Below are 21,548 nucleotides of genomic sequence, written 5' to 3' on the forward strand. Positions count from 1 at the left end.
AGTCTTTTATTGATCCATTAAAAACCGGGCTGATGAAGATGAGGAAATGCACTATAGGCAATGGTCGTTTCACAACTATGCACTTCTACAGACCTACAGGGGCCCAGAAGCAGCCTGGACAGGACCCTCCGAGCTAGAATGGAGCTCTGGTGAAATACGTTTTTTTTTTTTTTTTAGGTTGAACAATTTTGAAGCCATAAGTAAAATTGCTCTGCAGATCAGACAATCCCTTGAAGCCTCTTTACTTGGCAGCTTCTGTAATGGGTGTACTAGTGCCTTTTCCTTCATGTTATACTTATCATAAAGCTTTATGTCAGGTCATTTCCCCTTGTCTTGAAGGTAGTACTGGCCCTGGTGTATTTTGTGTTATTTAGATGCCTTTAGATTCATATGTGAGTGGAAGGTAATTGTTTCCCATGCTGAGAAGCGCATACCTTCAGGCAACATCTCTTGCTGCAGGGAAGTGTGTAGAGATAAAATGAATCCACTCAATCACAGATTCCAGATCAATTAGACGCTACTGGATACTCTTGGCTGTCTTTAACTAAAGTAACAGAATATTAAACCAGAAGGTTATCTGGCTTCTCTGGCTGAAGGCACAGGATAGCATTAGCATTCAGAAACGAAGAACCATGTATTCAAGAAATGTACGATAAAAAGCCAAAGGATGAAGACTACTTATCAGCTCTCCTGACATGTCTGTTTCAGTAACTATTTTAAGTCCTTTAAAAAATAATTTAAACAATTTAATTCTGTGGATGTTAGACTATGTAGAGACACATCCGACAAAATAATGGGGCACACATTTACTAAATGAGGCTTCTGTATAATTTAGGCATTATTCACACAACTATATTCAATTTTCCATCTGCTCCAGTGGAGCCCATTCTAAATGTTGTTATAGGGCCCTATGCTTTCTGTGTACTCCTCTGGAGGGAACAATATACACAGAAGAGAGAGATGAAAATCAGCTCTCTAAGTTTCTTAAAGTGTCTCTGTACTTTGGGAAAAGTTTTGATATGACCTAGAGATGATGGGGGTCTGAGTGCCGAGACCCTCACCGATTGCTAGAACGAGGAGAGATAGAGCTTCTATATTGCACACTCTCCTCGCTGCAGGAGACGGAAGCGAGGTGAGCTCAAAAGAAAGTCTATAAACCCATCTCGATTCAGTCTCCTGCAGCGAGGAGAGAGTGTGCTATACCTGAGCACTTCCCTATCCTAGTCCTAGTGATCGCCTGAGGTCTGTGTGCTCGGACCCCCACCAATCAAACTTTTCATATATTACTATAACATATCAAAGTTTTCTCAAATTACAGTGCCACTTTAATAATTAGTAAATGTATATGTAAATGTATTCACTGATATAAAACACTATGAGGGTCATTTATTGCTGCGGGAGGATGCGCTTTAATGTATGATGAGGTGCATACCTTGCCTTAAATTGGGTGCATGCTCCAGCAGTCTGTGCACCAGGACTGAAATTTAGTCCAGCTCCTAACCACCATAAATGATAGGCGATGGCCCTTCCCACCCCACACCTGAATTTCTCAGAAAGTGGTGAGGGCAGCGTGCAAACGCCATGTGCCCCTGAACCACTGGATTGCAACTCTTTAAGGACAGTTTCTGGCGTATAGGGTCCTAATTAGAGATGAGCGAAGCCGCTTCTACATCCACAGCCGCTTCTCGTTATAATACTGTACGGAGACTCGTCTGTACAGTATTAGAATGTATGGGCTCCGATGAGTCTAAGTAAGTTATTCACCAAGTCGCGCGAGACTATGTAGAATAACTTCAGTAATTGATTATTACAGTGGAAAACCACTTCAAAACTTAAAACCGAACTCGGCTTCGAAGTCATACAATATTAGAATGTATTGGCTTCGATGAGCAGAAGTTATTACTTCGCAAAGTCTCGCGAGACTTCGGAAATTAATTATCACTGTAAAAAAAAAATTGATACCGAACTCTGGTTCGGTTCCAAGTGGTACCTTGGAACAGAAGCAGAGTTTGGTTCCAAGATTTTTCATCGTAATAATCAACAAAGTTATCCAACGAAATCTCGCGCGACTTCGTGACTAACTTACTTCGACTCATCGGAACCCATACATTCTAATACTGTACTGAGACGAATCTCCGTACATTATTATAACAAATTGTTTTAGCGAAGCGACTTCGGCTGTAGCTTCGCTCATCTCTAGTCATAATAAATGACCTCACTATTTGAAAGATTACTATGGTAGAACTATTAGTCATCTCTACATAGGGAACCATGGCGTCCTTTTAGCGTATAATTGCAATGAATGTATCCAATATGGATTCATCTATTTATTAAGAAGCTCAGAAAGCTATTATTTTGGGGCTTTTGTAAGTTTGTCCAAACCAGTGAACTCGGCTTTCTTATCATTGTGTTCATCTACTGAGGCACTAAAAAAAAAGTTCTTCTTCCTAAGGGTGGGTTCACATGTGACGTAAATACTGCGGATTTACTGTTGCAGTTTTTAGTGCAGCAAATCCATGGTTTGCAGTATCAGTAAAGTGGGTTAGATTTTGACAGACCTTATCCACATGCTACGTAAAAAAAAAACATCCACAGTGTAAATTGGCATGCTGTGTGGGTCTCCACTTCAGATTCCACTCTATGCAGTGGAGAGGTCTTTTGTCGAAGATCCGTTGACTTTTCCTCTGTAGTTTTCGTCCCATGTGGACGTACCATAGAATGATTTGATCAAGCAGCAAGAATGTAACTTATACACATTAAACTATTTTACTTTGATTGCTATAATTATTCCCTTTAATGTGCTGCTCTAATCTCTTGCGGAGGGGAGACGGTCACCATATATAGCAGGGAATGCTGGTTACTTCCTTATCTCTATGATATAATCACGCTTAATGGTTTTATGTAGAATGAGGGGGCACTGGTAAACGACTCCCGTGGTTTTGCATCTTGTCCTCATTATATAATTTACTAAACTAATAGACTATAAGAAAACTGCTAATAGTCATTTTCCATCAAAGCCAAACAAAATAGTCATGAAACCTCAAGATGAGTTTCCTTGGAGCACAATCCAAGAACATGTGAATCAATGTCTTGCTTTATTATGGATAATTAGCCGGGTATTATTATTCAGCAGATGCCAGTGAGAAGGCGTACCCACTTCTTCTTCCGGCTCTAGCTGAATGTGTTCTGATAGATGCCCCTCACTGTGCATGTGTTCATTAGGCAACATATTCCTCAAGGCTTGTAGCTGCCTACACAGTTCTGGTTTGCTCTCTGTATTATTTTATTCCCTACAGTTTGCAAATGTAATTTCCTTTTGTATTGACTTGAGACTCGAAAACAGAATTACGGCTAAAAATGCAGTTTAAAAGCAGCATGAATCCCCTAGTACTTAATATGCAGAATTGCTTTTTTTTTTTATAAATAATGCTTCTATTAGATGAGTCTGAATTTATATATTTCAATTTCTTATAGCTTACCTGAGTAAAAAAAATAAAAAATTGCATCATAGCTCAGCTTTTTTGTACAATCATAACTGTGAAGGAAGAGGTGTTTTTGGGGCTTCCCTAAAAAGCTTTTTCAGTCATATTATTCCCTGTTTAAGCTGCATGGGTAGATGCATTTCACTCAGAAGCAAAGAGCATATCCCTTTTGTGAAATCTGCCAGCACTGTACTGCTGTGGCATCCTTTACCTTGCTTTCCACTATGTTTTCAGCTCCAGAACACACACAACCTTATTTTTCTGTCTGCAATTTTGCAGATCGGATGCGGACCCATTCATTTTAAAAGATGCAGATCCTATTCTTGTCCGTTTTTGATGAGCCATCTTCTCTAGGGATGTTACTAGGGATGGATCTTGCCTGACAACAGGCAGTGGACTGCAAATAACGTGGAAGTAAGACCCTTTGTGACCATGAATTTATAGCTTATATTAAGTGGATCCAGGCATATTTTTTAAATGAAATGATTTACAAATTTGCTAGTTACACCATTCTCTACTAACCCCGTTGAATATTGGAGTTTTTGTTTTTCATTTTTGCATTTTTCTTCCCTGTCTTCACAGAGCCATAACTTTCCATTCACAAAGCAGTATGGGGGCTCGTTTTTTTTGTGGGACAAGTTGTACTTTCTGGTTCCATTAAATATGGGATACAATGTTGTAGAAAGCAGGGGGAAAAATCCAAATGGGGTGGAACTGGAAAACAATGCAATTCTTCCACCGTTTTACAGGTTTTGTCCCCACGGCATTCCCTATGTGGCAAAACTGGGCCACTGCGATAGGATGCTACTAGAATAGGACATTTGGATAGGGTTTTTTGTGTTTTAATACTGAAAAAATTCTTTTTACGACATATTCTGACCCCCATAACTTTTTGTGGGGGCTTATTTATTGTAAGACTATTTGTAGAGTTTGTGTGACTTTTTCATCAAGTTTTATTACTTTTTTTTTTTGGGGGGGGGGAATAATTTTTTTTATACTTTAATATTATGGGCATTTTTGGACACAGCGACGACATGATGTTTTTTGTTTATGTATTTTGTTTATTCTAGGGATATGGGGGTGATTTAAAATTTTTATATATTTTTTGTAGGCGGCTACAATATGCACTAGTCAGATTTATTTTTCTTATCCTGTAGTTCCATAGAACTACATACTTAGGCTAGTTTCACACTAGTGGCAAGGAACTCCGGCAGTATGTTTCGGCGGGTGAACAGCCTGTCGGATCCGTGCTGCCGCTAGTGCACGTGTGCCCCCGGACTACCGCTCCGGCCCTATTGACTATAATGGCATGTCGTAGTTTTATTCTGGCCGCCTCTCGGCATGTTTGCCTTGCTGCCACCTGAACTCCAGCCCGCCCACATAGTCGATGGGGGCACATGTGCATTAGCGGCAGCACGGATCCGACAGGCTGTTCACCCGCCGGAACAGCCTGCCGGAGTTCCTTGTCGCTAGTGTGAAGCGAGCTTAAGCTCTATTTGAGGTTATTCTTTGGAGGCCTGCCACCTGCAGGCCTCCATAGAAACTACAGCGCTGATTAGAACAAAGGAACACGTCCCCTGATCGTTGCACCAGGTTTTTTGCAATTTAGATGTTGTGGTCACTCCTGATCACAGCATCTAAAGGGTTAAATGTCTGCAATTGGCACTTTTTCAGTTCACAGACATTAGAAACAGCTAAGAGCCCCCCCTTCCCCGGCCATGGTGCCCACTGCGCATACAAGCGGGCACCATATTTAATCCCCCTAAGGGTTAAATGAAATCATGTGAAAGTACAGTGACTCTTTGGTCCCTTTCACACTGGTGGGTTTTCCACGCGGGTGCAATGCGCGAGGTGAACACATTGCACCCGCACTAAATCCGGACCCATTCACGCATCACTTGTGCGTTGCGTGAAAATCGCAGCATGCTCTATATTGTGCAATTATCACGCAACACAGGCCCCATAGAAGTGAATGGGGCTGCGTGAAAATCGCAAGCATCCGCAAGCAACTGCGGATGCGGTGCAATTTTCACGCACGGTTGCTAGAAGACGATCGGGATGGCGACCCGATCATTATTATTTTCCCTTATAACATGGTTATAAGGGAAAATAATAGCATTCTTAATACAGAATGCATAGTACAATAGCGCTGGAGGGGTTAAAAAAATAATAATAATGTAACTCGCCTTAATCCACTTGCTCGCACAGCCCGGCTCCTCTTTTGTCTTCTTCTTTGCTGTGTAAAAGATCATGCGATGGACCATGTGATGACCGGAGTGACGTCACCACAGGTCCCTTTCCTACTGGTAACACCCATCTGGACCTTCATTGCAGACCGCTAGCAATTAATTTATAACTTCTAGCAGGAATTGCACAACATACAGTTACAAGAATGGATGCTCCAGAATTATTACATGGTGAATGCAAGTAGTTACAACAACTGACATGTCAGGAGAGGGGACTGGTCCTCTTTATATAAAGTGGTATAACAAGTTATAGACTACTGTTGTCAATGGCCGTGTAGTTTACTGACTTGAGTCAGCGTTTAGATTATAGCAATTAGTCAAATGGCTAATCCCATTAACATAAACCTATATAAATGAGCTTCTGAATACAAAAGTGAGAGGTCAAGCAGGAGGCACACAGGATTATCAAGATGAAGTTAATTATGGCTGTCAGATTAAACTGCTCTGAAGATAAGTAAGAATTTAGTTTAGGGGTTTCTGGGGATAATTTAAAATAAGGAGACCGATTGGTACAATCGAGGTGTGAAGGAGGCCATCTACGTAAAAAATGGAGAAGCCAAGCTTGAATAGAGGCGGGGGGGGGGGGGGGGGAGGTTAGACATCTATTGTCTGCCACATACAATGCTGTCTTGACACCTTTTTCTGGGAGGTCATTATCACCTACTGACTCCAATTAGGATAATGGAATCAACACCTTTGACCCTGTGCTGGGTATAATGACCTCTGACCCCATGCTGGGTATAATGACCTCCGACCCCATGCTGGGTATAATTACCAGATGTTGATTCAGTTACATATTTATTCCCAGAGAATTCTTGCACAGTCACTCAGAATTGAGAAAGCTTGTTGGAAGAAAGAGTGAAACGTTTTGAAGAAATCTACAGTAAGTCCAGTTGCCTTGATTTATTCTTTACAGATACACATATTGGTGAGTTTTCCTGTCAGGCTGCTCATCCATAACAGCATATCATAGGCAGGATCACATCATTACCATCTATTGGAGAGCAATGTACTGTGTAGTGGGCTCCCATTTCTCTCCCCCCAAACAGCTCTGCAAGTGGTGGTAACCAGTTTTGCTCACATTCTAGGACACGTTGCTGGTGGTCATTTTAAATAATTCCTGGAGAACCCCTTTAATGTCAAACTACTAATTGTTGGTTTCAGTGTATACAGTGGATCTGTAGACTGGTTGTCTAGGTGTGGACATGTATTGATTTTACAGTCTGGAGGCCTTTTGTACGGAAAAGCCCATACCAGTATGAGCTCAAAACATGCTAAAATCCTGAGGCCAAGAGAATCTGCTTACATTTAGGGTGGCCATTTGCTTCACCCTCAAAAGCTGGACACTATAGCCACGCCCCTGAGACCACCAAGCCACATCCCCAAGTCCACAAGCCATGCCCACAGTTGCCAGGGAAGGGGGGGGGGGGAAGACCTGGCAGATGGTGAGGTGAGCTGCACTGTGGCAGGTAATGCTTCTCTCCCATTCAGTCAGCCAAAGAGAGCCATGTCTGCTGGGCCTAGGGACTGACTGGGAGTCGGAGAAGCCTCAGTCGGTTAATATGTTGCTGCAGCTCACGCTCAGACAGTGCAATGCTGCTGGAAGGGAGGACATCCCTGCATCCGTCCAGGCCCTGTGCTGGACTGAGAACAGGGAGCCAGAAAACTGGACTGTCCTGCCTAAAACCAGATGTCTGGCCACCCTACTTACAATGTGAAGAGCTCCGTCCTGAGGCTTGAACATGACTTTGGAAAGTCCAGACTCTTTTTTTTTTTTCTGCCTCTCTCATTCTTCCAGGTCTCAACAATTTAATTCTTCCCTCTATCCCTTTTCATGTTTTATAGTATTATAAACATTTCACAGTGCAGTTGGACATTGCCCAGTATTGGAATATTCATGTTAGATCCTGAACATTAGGTCCATATGCCCCTTGCAGTTATTGGTACATAATTTTTTAGGATGCAGAAATATCCACGGTGCCATGGTGATTTCCTTAGAGCCTAGGCCTTGCATAGTTGTGTACATTTAGTGTCTTATACCGGATGCTGAATGCCTGTAACCGTCCTTCTGCCCTGACATAGACACTTGTAGACCGCTTCTGAATGGTATATTTTGCATGTAGCTTCTGGATCATCTGCAGACAGAGCAGGAGCATGGTTACCGTAATTGGCTATTATATGGCTTCTGCTGCTGCAATGGGTATTGTAGAGTTTTTTTCATTATAAAGTATGTAGAGTTTATATTTACTACTTAATAAGATCAAGCCGTCTATCAGTTGTGTTGCCTAATTACAGTGGATAAAGGCATTAATTACTCACCAGTTGACATTTATTAATAGGTCACTGGCAATTGGGAAAAGGGAGCTGTAGGATAAGCAGATCAGAAGAACACACCTATTGGTTGGGTGCCCAGCAATCAGCTGTAATCTGTGGGGAAGGTCACCATCAAGTGCAGAATATCGCTACAGTGCCACCACTGGAAAAATGAAGCATTGTACAGTACTCATTGACATGATTTGGCTTTCCACATCATGCACAGACATGCCAGGTCCTCCAGAGTGAGAAATATTCCACTATAGCTAATATAAAAGGAGGTGTACATATGTATTTGTATTTATATAGATATCAGCAAAGGAAAGCAGCACATGGATATTGTAGGCAAGAGTACGTGCATGTGACCAAGACCTGAATCATCGGTCACAGTAGAGAAACAGAAGGGATCACATCTCTCCATCAATTAGCATATACAGTACACTATGATGTTTTTTTTTATTCACTTGTGTCTATTGTGACATTTCAGCCCCCATTGGGGAGGTGACACTGATGAAAAAAGGCACATCATATGTGCTAATATATATATATATATATATATATATATATATATATATATATATAAAAAACAACATTTTTTAACAGACACCCCTCTTTTTGAGGGTGGCCTCATACTGCTAGATTTAATATGTGAATCCAATAATCAATATTCTCTCAAACTAGATAATTGGTGCTTATAATATTATTTTTATATATATATATATATATATATATATATATACATACACACAGTGCTACCCATAATTATTCATACCCCTGGCAAATTTTGACTTAAAGTTACTTTTATTCAACCAGCAAGTAATTTTTGGACGGGAAATGACATAGGTGTCTCCCAAAAGATAGTAAGACAACGTACAAGAGGCATTATTGTGGAAAAAAAAATTCTCAGCTTTTATTTATATTTGAGCAAAAAGTGTCCAGTCCAAAATTATTCATACCCTTCTCAATAATCAATAGAAAAGCCTTTATTGGCTATTACAGCAATCAAACGCTTCCTATAATTGCAGACCAGCTTTTTGCATGTCTCCACATGTATTTTTGCCCATTCATCTTTAGCAATGAGCTCCAAATCTTTCAGGTTGGAAGGTCTTCTTGCCATCACCCTGATCTTGCTCCCTCCACAGATTCTCAATTAGATTCACTTTTCATTGGCTGAAAAACACCCCCAAAGCATTAGGTTCCCACCACCATATTTGACAGCGGGGATGGTGTTCTTTGGGTTGAAGGCTTCTCCTTTTTTACGCCAAATGAAGGAAACATAATTGTGACCAAACAATTACATTTTTGTTTCATCTGACCATAACACAGAAGACCAGAAGTCTTCTTTTTTGTCTTCTCTGTCCTGATGAGCTTTTGCAAAGGTCAAAAAAATGACTTGCTGGTTGAATAAAAGTAACTTTAAGGCCTCTTTCACACTTGCGTTGTCCGGATCCGGCGTGTACTCCACTTGCCGGAATTACACGCCGGATCCGGAAAAACGCAAGTGAACTGAAAGCATTTGAAGACGGATCCGTCTTCAAAATGCTTTCAGTGTTACTATGGCAGCCAGGACGCTATTAAAGTCCTGGTTGCCATAGTAGTAGTGGGGAGCGGGGGGGGAGCAGCATACTTACCATCCGTGCGGCTCCCGGGGCGCTCCAGAGTGACGTCAGAGCGCCCCATGCGCATGGATCATGTGATCCATGCGATCACGTCATCCATGCGCCTGGGGCGCCCTGACGTCACTCTGGAGCGCCCCGGGAGCCGCACGGATGGCAAGTATGCTGCTCCCCGCTCCCCACTACAGTTTACCATGGCTGCCAGGACTTTAGCGTCCCGGCAGCCATGGTAACCATTGAGAAAAAGCTAAACGTCGCATCCGGCAATGCGCCGAAACGACGTTTAGCTTAAGGCCGGATCCGGATCAATGCCTTTCAATGGGCATTCATTCCGGATCCGGCCTTGCGGCAAGTGTTCCGGATTTTTGGCCGGAGCAAAAAGCGCAGCATGCTGCGCTTTTTGCTGCGGCCAAAAAACGTTCCGTTCCGGAACGGAAGACATCCTGATGCATCCTGAAGGACGGACTGTCCATTCAGAATGCATTAGGATAATCCTGATCAGTATTCTTCCGGCATAGAGCCCCGACGACGGAACAGTATGCCGGAAGACTATAACGCAGGTGTGAAAGGGCCCTAAGTCAGAATTTGCCAGGGGTATGAATAATTATGGGCAGCATTGTAGATATATATATATCCAGAGCACGTGAACAGCACCGCAGAATATGTTGAAATTGGGTGCCAGCGGCTGTCGGAGTGATCCTTACTCCCAAAATATATAAACCAGAAAAGTCCACGGCACTACAAAAGTGTAGATTTATTCACCAGTAGCAACATTTCGGTCTACACACTGGAACCATTCTGCTTGAGAAAGGTTCCAGTGTGTGGACCGAAACGTTGCTACTGGTGAATAAATCTACACTTTTATACCTAAGGAAGTGCCTCTCTGGACTTTTCTGGTGTATATGTATGTGTATATATATATATATATATATATATATATATATATATATTATATACATCAGTGTAGAGAGAAATTTTGTTTTGTGTCTGAATCAGTGACTTTAAAATAAAATAAAAATTAATTTGGGTCCAAATCAATTTTACACATGAGGGAGGGAGTCAGGGCCGGTGCAAGGATTTTTGCCAACACAAGCGAAGCTACATTTTGCCCCCCCCCCCCCCCGCTTCTCCTCTCTGTGGTTCTGGTATCTTCTCTCTGTTTCGGACAATGCTTGGTTTAAGGACCATATTTTTCGCCCTCTAAGACACACCTAGGTTTTAGAGGAGGATAATAAGAAAAAAATATTTTCCATTACACCTCAGGTCAGACCAGCAATCAGACCCCCAATATTAATCAGACCTCAGCTCACAGCCCCAATCAGACCCCCAATGTTAATCAGACCTCAGTTCACAGCCCCAATCAGACCCCCAATGTTAATCAGACCTCAGATCAGACCCCCATGTCAGACATCATCCCCCAGCCATCAGCCCCCAATGTCAGCCATCAGACCCCCATGTCACATTTCTCCCCCTCCATGTCACATTTTTCCGCCCTCCCTCAGGGTGCGCCCTAAGGCGACCGCTTGGTCTGCCTTATGGTAGCACCGGCCCTGGAGGGAGTCTGACTTTTTATGGCTTATTCTCTCAATTTGCTTGAAACGAATCTCAAGAAATTCACGCCTCTCTAATTCTTCCAATGTGTTGGAAAATGCTTAGATTTCAATGCTGTGATCTTAATCACTCATTACTGTCAGCTCTCGCCAGCCCACCTTTAGACCTTCCAAGAGTGGCTTGTTGTCTTACAGATGGATGGACTTTGACATATCTGCCTTTTGCTTTAAAAACTGGTAAACCACTAGTTCCTAGTGAAAGCCCGAATTCTTTACCTTGGCGAATAAACCATTACTGCTGAGTACAAAGGAGAGGTGGACATTATTGTTTTCAAATATATTTTCTCCATTCAAAGCTTGTCTTCTTTTTTTTTTCTTTTTTTCCTTCAAGATTAGTGAACGGAATTTGCCATTGTTTGTAACAATGACTCGACTGAACGCGATTGTTACCCAAATATTTTCATTTCCAATCTCTCCAGTGACGGAATCGTGGTATAATTAAGACTGAGTCATGTATCCCGCGTAATGGCTGTGTGATGACAAGTTTCCCTATCAATGAGTGCTATGCATTGTGCTACGTTCCTGCATATGCATAAGTAGCAGAGACGTATACATCCCTTTACAATAATATTCAGTGCTTTAAAGGGCTCCGTTTTTCTCACTATTACCTGTTGCAATGGAAATAGCCTCTTCTGAGAAGCAAAGTAGAAATTGCTACAATCACTAACAATCATTTCCAAGTATTAGACAGAAATAATGAAGAAAAATACTTTATAGTCTACCATTACCAGCTCCACAGCGATGAGCGAGGAAGAAGTATAGCTTCAATTACTTTTAATGCATATGGTATTTAGAGATTAAGTTGCAAAGAAAAAAATAATAATCACAGTACATATATATGCTTTTTCTCACAGTACCTCAAAGCGCAGGGATAGTTGTGTAGCTGGGGCAACTCCTTGGGCTGCCATATAGAAGCTCGATTTTGTAGGACGCCAATTTGCCTATTTGTATATTTTTTGGTGTTGAAGGAAACCAGAGTACCCAGAGGAAATCCACTCAAACATGGGAAGGGCATACAAACTCCATGCAGATGCTGTTGTCATGAACGCTTCCGTGACAGGTGCCAGGAGATCAGAGAGACTAGCAACATGTGGGTTAATCTGACTGGTTCCTTGTGGATCATTTGTGTCTGTGTTGTTTTGGTAATGACCACACCCCTGGCAGGTGTTTTTGGTATGGTCATTTAACCTCCCTTATTTATAACTGCGTACTCCTTCTGGGGGTGCGGTTTATTACTTCAGTTTCTGGGCTCGCTGGTTGTTTGATCTTGGTTGAGCTCCTGGCGCTGCCTTTTTTCCATGTGAAGTTAAAGGATAACTGTCATATTTTTTTATTTGCTAGTTTATTAGAGCTAGGCATGTATACCTGAGTTAGTCTGTCAATGATTGCCAAAAGATCTCTAATTACCTTATAATAACGGCTTTCATTAATGTCTCCTGTCCCTTTCCACTGCTCTCTTAAAAGACCGTTACTATGGCTCATTTGTCTCCGGCTAGGAAGACAGAGGGGCGGTCCTTCACACTGCATGCCTGCATTAGGCTTTAGAGTGAGGAGGCGTGTCTCTCAGTAATCCAATTTGATTGGCTGGCAGGAAGCTGCTGGCTACAGCAAGTTTGTATGTAACCTGAGGAAATGCAGTTTTGGCCTCAGAAAACTGGCAGAGGAGCCATCTTGAGAAGATCCTCATAATGTAGGATTCAAAACAGCCGTAACTAAGGGGAAAACTCAAGGAAAACAGTGGTAAGTGAAGAAACTAAAGATTTTTATTCAGAAAACGTGAAATGTGGCTTTCCTTGTGCGAACCGTTTTTCTGAATAAAAATCACAATCGACTTGCTAAAAATTTCTGGCTGTGATTTGTATTCCGTAAGTTATCTTTTAAGTGTCGTCTTCCCTATTTGTATTTTGTTTGTTGTATTTCCCTGTCTTTTGTATCTAGGCCTGAGGGAGACTCCTGTTCATCCTTCTGGTGGAGGAATAGGTTGTTTCTAGTCTTGTCACTATACCAGGGCCCTACAGGGTGTGTTAGGGTTCTAGGTTCCTGTGTATGAACTTTCCTACCTTCAAGGTCAGTTTATACTGATAGTTAGTCAGGACTTGGATTAAAGTTTTTCTATGAGGTGATCTTCTCCTTTACCCTAGTTTCCAGGCCTAGTTCCTGTTCCCTTTCCTCCTGTGCTTGGTGTGGAGTTTTCCACCCACACCGCATCATCCGTGACAGCTGAGCATGGTAAAGCCTCGCAGAGAGGCATTAGGATTTACGATAAAACTGGAAAACGTTTTCTAAAGCTAATGCTCAGGTAAGAGGGCATATTACTTTAAGCATGACATGTCTTATTTTAATGATGGTGGGTCAGTAGCTTCTTCGTGGCGCCCCAGTAGCCATCACTGTTGTCTCATAGCACTGAGGTCCCAGGATTGACTCTAACCAAGTGCAACTTTTGTATGTAGTTTTTGTATATTCTTTGTGTAGTTTTCCAGACTCCCAAAAATTTTTTACTGAGCACTGAGCCAGGGCTAATTACCAAAAAGTCAAGAATTGTGCCATTTGTGAGAGCTGAGAGAGAAGACTTTTCATACCGTATAGTTTGGTGCTGGAAGAATGCAACCATTTCAAACCTCAGTTTACTGTTTGGTTGGCTATTGAATTTGATTTATCCATTTTATACGTGGGTTTAAATACTTTACAGTTGTTCATGAAAATCCACCCTATTTATCCTGTTGAAGCAAGTGATGTCACTGAGACATGCGTACAAAGGGATATGGGTGACTTTTTTTATTTTTTTTTAAACTGGCTATTCTAATAATGTCACTAATTCTTAAATTGTTCCTGAACTTAAAAATAAATTAAAAACGTGATGTCATTGTGACTTATCGAACATTTTGATCAGTGGGGGACTGAAAGGCCCCACATTGCTAACATTTCATAGAAAGAAGCGCCCACACAGAGCACGGTCTTTCCTCATTGCTGACGATAGACTGGACATGCTCGTCTATATCTTTAATGTCCCGAAGGATGTATACACCAGAGATGGGCTTACATTGACTCAAGTTGTCATGCTTAGATCAATGACTTTGAGGATTGGACTATGTTGAATATTGCCTTTATGTACAACATGGCTGCATCCAATAGGTGCACCTTCAGCTTTTCTAAGCAGCGTTATAGATGTCTTAACATGTAAAAGGAACATTCCACTATATTTCTGAAAGCGGCGTTCACATGAATCCAGGTTAATAAGGTACCCTGGCTGCCAGATCTGGTTGAACTAGCAGAAATGATGAGGCAGGAACCTAGCAATTATAAGATCATTTCAAGGGTGTAGGCATACTAATCTGACATGTTGATATTGCATATGACTTAAGGGCATGCAGTAAGGATACACAAAGAAAATTCATAACCTAGTGTATTAGCACCTGTTGACGGGGAAATTGCTTGGACAGCATTTGCCGCCAGTCATTACAAGTAAGCACAATTACCTTTGGCCATTAATACAGCTCTAAACGACGACATAGAGACGTAGTTTGCAGTTGAAGCGTTAGCACCACTCGCTACCTTTCTTTTCTCATCCCGTAATTGTTGTTTCCTCAGTGACTCACTCTTGGCACAACCTATAATGTAATGTCTATACAGAGCATATTCTGTAATAGAAGTGACCTTTTCAGGCTGGTGATGAGAGTTTAAGGTTAATTCATCCCATTCACTACTAGATGAAACGCAGAGTTCGTACAATAGCAGTAGACTCAGATTGATTTTCTGCACGTTTATTTTATTATGGGATTCATTTACTTACCAATAAAACCCATGAATATTTCATCTATGATACTGTGAAAAATAAAAAGGAACAAAAATGACTCTGACACTTTCTTTGCACCAGTTGTTAAGAATTGCTTAACCCAATACTGCGTACAATGCCATGGGATTATAAATCATACCCAAACCCTATAACAGAATTTGTAAGGCAGCTCTCACCTGCGGTGGTTAAATCACCTGCTGTGCACGGATGCCGCACCTGGATGCGGTAAAGTCCAGAAAATAGTGAAGAAATATCCAGCTCAGTTCGGGTGAAGTATTATAAAAGCATTATAAAAATCTGTATACAAGTGTAAATCTACGCGTTTCAGACCTCTTGGATATGTGGGTCCTTCCTCATGAGGAACTATTGGCCTGGGGAGAGATTCCTCACTATCTGAATCCCTACCCACCTCCTGACCGGAAAACCGCCAAGCGTCCACAAAATCACCTGCCGCACCAGCCAGCTCAGGAGGAGGGGGGGAACAAAGTTCTTTAAACAGGAAAGCACAGAAGACAAAGAGGCAATGACGGAACTCAGACCACTTGTGCACTCACCACCCTCAGAAGCAGAAGCCTGGACACCTGCAGACGATCTAGGGAAATCCTGTAGCTGTGGTCCCTCATCCAGGCACGCACTCCCCTGGCGCTCAACACCTGAGTGGAGCTGCTGGGAGGAATGCTGTACAGCCAGCCTTCCATCTCTGCGCCTTTCTCTCCTCCTTGACTGGACCGGAATGTTGGTGACATCAGTGGAAGCTCTCCCTGCCGAAGAAATCTCAGGAACAGGACCCAAACACTGAAAATCGCAGAACCGAAACTCTGGTCCAAGATTTCCGGGGACATCAATTCCGGGGGCACCGCCGACGTCATCTAGCTGCTGCTGCTTCCAGCGCACTAATTTGCAGAGGAACCGCGTCTCTCAAGCCTCTTCCTCTCCTGACCGGACCTGCGTGGAGAAGGAGAAAAATGGATGCGCTGCCTCTTCTCTCTCACAGAAGAGCGCAGCGTAGGCAACATGGAGGGAGCACCCGGATCCTCAGCCACCATCACTGACTGCTCCGAAAACGCAATGGAAGCGCCGACCGCTGCAGGAACCGCTGAAGGGAAAGACATCTCAGCCAGGCAGGACTGAAGCCAGGACACTGTGTCACTATCTCCAGCGCGCCTCCTAAGTTCAGCAACGAAATCCTCCATCATGTAAAAGACAGCAGGCGGGAACGGACAGCAATTCTTCACAGGGGAGAGCACAGGCAGAAACGGGCAGCAAAACTTTCCTCAGGTACTCGTTCTGACAGCACACAGCTGGCAGCCACCTCTTCTTATAATCATAACCTGGTCCCAGCCCAGAACTCCCACCCAATCCCATACCTGTTGCTGGGCATCCCTACTCCATTCTGCCCGGCAACGAAATTCCATAGGTCCCTCCCTGACCCAATCAATGACTTCTCCTACTCTGCCCGGTAACCTATCTATTCTTAGCCCTGAACCTCATTTTTTTGGCGGGAAAATTCCTGCCAAAAGCTCCTAAATGTAAAACTCTGGGATGATTATAATCCCATGAGGATCCCTCCATATTTCTTTTCGGGATCCTGACATTCTCAATGCCCATCTACCACTAATAGTTCTCTTCGTAGATGGGTTCCAAAATTTTCATCCTCAACCTTCCTTTTATGGAGATTTTACAGAACTCTGTAGTCTGGAGCGTCACATTTCGTGTACATGGGGCGCTAATTGACCAAACGATCAGTCAAGTGAATGTTTCTTCTTGATCTTTTCTCCATGAAAAAAACATATCCACTGACTAAATGGCAAACCATCAAACACTCTTTTAGGTGGACATAAAAATAATCATATGTCAGCAGCAATTTCCCCCCCCCCCCTTCCTGTAAACAGTGGTGTGCTGCCAACAATAGTGATCATTCATCTGGACATACAGATGATGATTGCACCATGTAAATTATTGCCAATCGACTTAATGCATCATCGATTGTCACTTGTTACAGGCAAATTATCTGCCATAAGGATGGATCTACAGATGCTGTTTCTGGAATCAACACAGGAGTGGATACACGAGAAGGCCTTACTTCAGCCCTTGCCTTCCTTCAAGATCCACTCTTGAATTTTGCTCAAAACACTGCATCAAACAACTGCATCTGTAGCATATGATCTACCTTAAAATGGTTTCCCTATACAATAGAAGGAAGTTGATGGTTGAACAACAATTGAACAAACCTTGTCTGGTAAACAGTCACTTGGCGGACACAGCCATACACATTATAGAAAAACCAAAAAAGGGGGTCAGTCAGCACATACCAAACCGCATGAGCACATTGCTATGGCAGGGAACAACATTGAAAGACAAAAACATGCAATGTGACAATTAACTGCAATATAGAGTACAACATTGCATAATAATAACAAGTGCTACACTATAAGTGCGAGATACTTGGCAAATCGTTTTGTACAAAATTATTTGAGCCCGTCTACCGAGCGTCAAGGCGATCTCTGTTAGACGGGTTCCTACGCTAAATTCTACCTGTTAGGCCTCTTTCACACGGGCGTCATGTTTTTTGCCCAGATAAGAGCCGGGTGCGTTGCGGGAAAATGCGCAATTTTCCCGCGCGAGTGCAAAACATTGTCATGCGTTTTGCACTCGCGTGAGAAAAATCGCGCATGTTTGGTACCCAAACCCGAACTTCTTCACAGAAGTTCGGGCTTGGGATTGATGTTCTGAAGATTGTATTATTTTCCCTTATAACATGGTTATAAAGGAAAATAATAGCTTTCTGACTACAGAATGCATAGTATAATAGTGCTGGAAGGGTTAAAAAAATAAAAAAGTTAACTCACCTTATCCTCTTGTTCGCGTAGTTCGTTCCTGGTCTGATCTTTGCTAGCTGTGGGCTTGGGCTGAATGACCTGTGGTGACGTCAGATCACATGCTCCAATCACATGGTCCATCACCATGGTGATGGAGCATGTGATCTGACGTCATCAAAGGTCCTTTAGCCCAAGCCCACAGCTAGCAAAGAACAGACCGGGAACGAACTACGCGAACAAGAGGATAAGGTGAGTTAACTTTTTTATTTTTTTAACCCTTCCAGCACTATTATACTATGTATTCTGTAGTCAGAATGCTATTATTTTCCCTTATAACCATGTTATAAGGGAAAATAATACAGTGAATAGACTGTCAACTAGAACCCATGCGTGAAAATCGCACCGCATCCGCACTTGCTTGCGGATGCTTGCGATTTTCACGCAGCCCCATTCACTTATATGGGGCCTGCGTTGCATGAAAAACGCACAAAATAGAGCATGCTGCGATTTTCACGCAACGCATAAGTGATGCGTGAAAATCACTGCTCATGTGAACAGCCCCATAGAAATGAATGGGTCAGGATTCAGTGTGGGTGCAATGCGTTCAACTCACGCATCGCACCCGCGCGGAATACTCGCTCGCGTGAAAGGGGCCTTAGGTGCCATGACGGCTACCATACACTTCAGGGATGTAGGTTCCACATTCCTACATTGAATTCTACCTGTTAGGTGCCATGACAGCTACCATACACTTCAGGGAGTGTAGGTTACACAGCAGGCCCACTCCACAACGCCACCGGCGCCAAACGGCTACCAAGGACTGCAGTGAGAGTCCACAAACTATCTCACTCCTGGTGCCATGGCTTCTAGGAGCGAGGGGGAGCAGGCCTGACTATGTACTAACACTAATTAAAATCAGCCTATAGGGCAGACAGGGTGGTCAGGAGTGCATGACTGAGGAGGCAGCCACACCTCCAGTACAAACTGCAAAGAAAAACCAAAAAAGGAGGTCAGTCAGCACATACCAAACTGCAGGAGCACATTGCTATGGCAGGGAACAACATTGAAAGACAAAAACATGCAATGCGACAATTAACTGCAATATAGAGTACCAAATTGCATAATAATAACAAGTGCTACACTATAAGTGCGAGATACTTGGCAAATCGTTTTGTACAAAATTATTTGAGCCCGTCTGCTGAGCGTCAAGGCGATCTCTGTTAGACGGGTTCCTACGCTAAATTCTACCTGTTAGGTTCCATGACGGCTACCATACATTTCCGGGAGTGTAGGTTCCACATTCCTACATTGAATTCTACATGTTAGGTGCCATGACGGCTACCATACACTTCAGGGAGTGTAGGTTACACAGCAGGCCCACTCCACAACGGTGCATTATGGAAATTTATATTGACATTGTACTTTTTTGTCAACTTTAGTCTAATATGTTTGAGCACTAGGCTTGAGCAAATTGACCTTCAGATCATAGAGCTGAAGTCGATCGGTTCAAATACTTACAATTTAATGCTGTACCTATACAGCATTATAATGTATTGACTCTACTGAGCCAAAGTTAGTTTCGCCCGTGTCGTGCGAGTCTTCAATTAATTCATACTGTATGCATATCGGCATATTGAAAAACAATTTAAAATAGCAATCCAAACTGGGCTTTGGTACTGGCTATTACCTCGGTACCAAAGACCAGTTCGGATTGCTATCTTAAATTGTTTTTTGATACGCAGATATGCATAAAGTAGTAATTCACCGAAGTCCCGCGCAACTTCGGACGAAAAGAACTTTGACTCCACTGAGCCAATACATTTTAATGCAGTACGGATATAGAATTAAAATGTAAGTATTTGAACTAATCGACTTCGGATCTGTGATCTGAAGGTCAATTTGCTCAAGCCTAATAAGCAGTTTAAAAGGAGTTAAAAAAATTCAGTAAGTGGATCAGTTTGGTCATATTTATTTGGGAATTACTAATGTCCCTACTGTTGCACATTTTGTGTACTTGTGGTTCGGTCACCAATGACAGACTCTCAGACTTCAGGGGTTAAAAGTGCAGACAATGCTTATTTTCCTTTATCCAGCATAATACAGGGTGTCCAAATTAGCCATCACTTGGGTGAAGCCACCACACATAAACCATACTAATATTAAAGAAACACCTGTCTGGACGCGAGCTGTACAGAGACTTTTCTCTCACCTATGCTTTAATGTATACTGAAGCTCTGAAACCTTCATTTATTCCTCAGTAATAATCCCAGCTGCCACACCTGGGATCTGCTCAGACTATCTGCACATGAACACTAACCGTGGGGCTGCCGCAGCGGATCACGGACCCATTAACTTTAATGGGTCCGCGATCCCCCGACTCCGCAGAAAGATAGGACATGTTCTATCTCTTTGCGGAACGGAAGTACGGGACGAAACCCCACGAAAGCACTCTGTAGTGCTTCCGTAGGGTTCCGTACCACACCATTCTCAATCTCCTGGCGGAATGCCAACGTAACGGTGCCCGTGTATTGCTGATCCACAAATGCGGTCCACAATACGGCCACGGAGCGCACACATTCGTGTGAAAGTGTGTGGGTTGAATGCATTTATTCTTGTGCAAGGAATCTGTGGCAATTCAATTCAATTGGCCTTTGATTTTGAGAATACAATTTAGAATTTCAGTCTAATCTAGTACTTTAATTTTATATATATATATATATATATATATATATATACACACACACACACATAAGTCATAATATTAAAACAGTTGATAAGAAAGGTAAGCCACTATATACCAAAGTCTACTTGTGACGAGTTGGATTATACAAGGTGGCAATTGAACAGTCAGTTCTTGACTTTAAAGAAAAATGTCCCGTCATCTGAGAAACTTTGACAAGAGCCAAATTGTGATGACTAGACAAATGAGTCAAAGAATCTCCCAAACTTTAGGCCTCTTGGGACAGTTAGTACCTACCAAAAGGTAGGACAACTGATGACGCCTTGACAGGGTTATTAGCGAAGCCTAGCCCATCTGGTCCTATCTCACAGACAAGCTACTGGAGCACTACTTCCTGAAATAAGTTAATTCTGCTATGATTGAAAAATGTCAAACCCACAGGAAATCGCAGCTTACTGCATATGAGGCTGTGTAGCCATAGATTGGTTAGCGTGTCCATGCTGACCTCTGTCCTCACCTCTAAATGCACCTTCAATGGGCACGTGAGCCTCAGAACTGGACTATGTTAAGGTGGCCTGGTCGCATAAATCAAGATTTCTTTTACACCATGTGGATGGTTGGCTGCCTGTGCATATAGTATTTCATACTGTACCGTTAACTGTAACCGTAAGCGGTTTTAAATACTTTGAGGCTGTTATTTTGTGTTAGAAACTACTGGTTGGTGTTAACCTATTCAGCTTATAAATTGCTTGTTGAGTGTGGTAATGGTTCACTGTCAACACTGTCAGAGCTAATTTGCCATTTGTTCCCCTGATGTTACCACAATTATGTATGTGTTTATATGCTGTTGATTTTTTATTTTGTAGGTTAGAGATTTTTCTTTAAACAGGTTTTCTGGGAGTTCAGGGAAGAAAAGAGCTTGCATAGCAAAAAATAATGCTTTCATCACCTGCTATAGGTTCCTCTGTTCCAGCACTGTGGATCCGTTC

At 42.5% G+C, this 21,548-nt stretch overlaps 1 protein-coding gene across 1 annotated transcript in view; it reads left to right on the forward strand.

The window, feature by feature from the left end:
* The window catches only part of HOMER2 (homer scaffold protein 2), a 198,942-nt gene that overhangs the window by 97,478 nt on the left and 79,916 nt on the right, over positions 1–21,548 (forward strand). The gene's annotated exons all lie outside the window — the stretch shown is intronic.

The sequence above is a fragment of the Bufo gargarizans genome, chromosome 2 (genome assembly GCF_014858855.1).
Source record: "Bufo gargarizans isolate SCDJY-AF-19 chromosome 2, ASM1485885v1, whole genome shotgun sequence".
Lineage (NCBI taxonomy): Eukaryota > Metazoa > Chordata > Amphibia > Anura > Bufonidae > Bufo > Bufo gargarizans.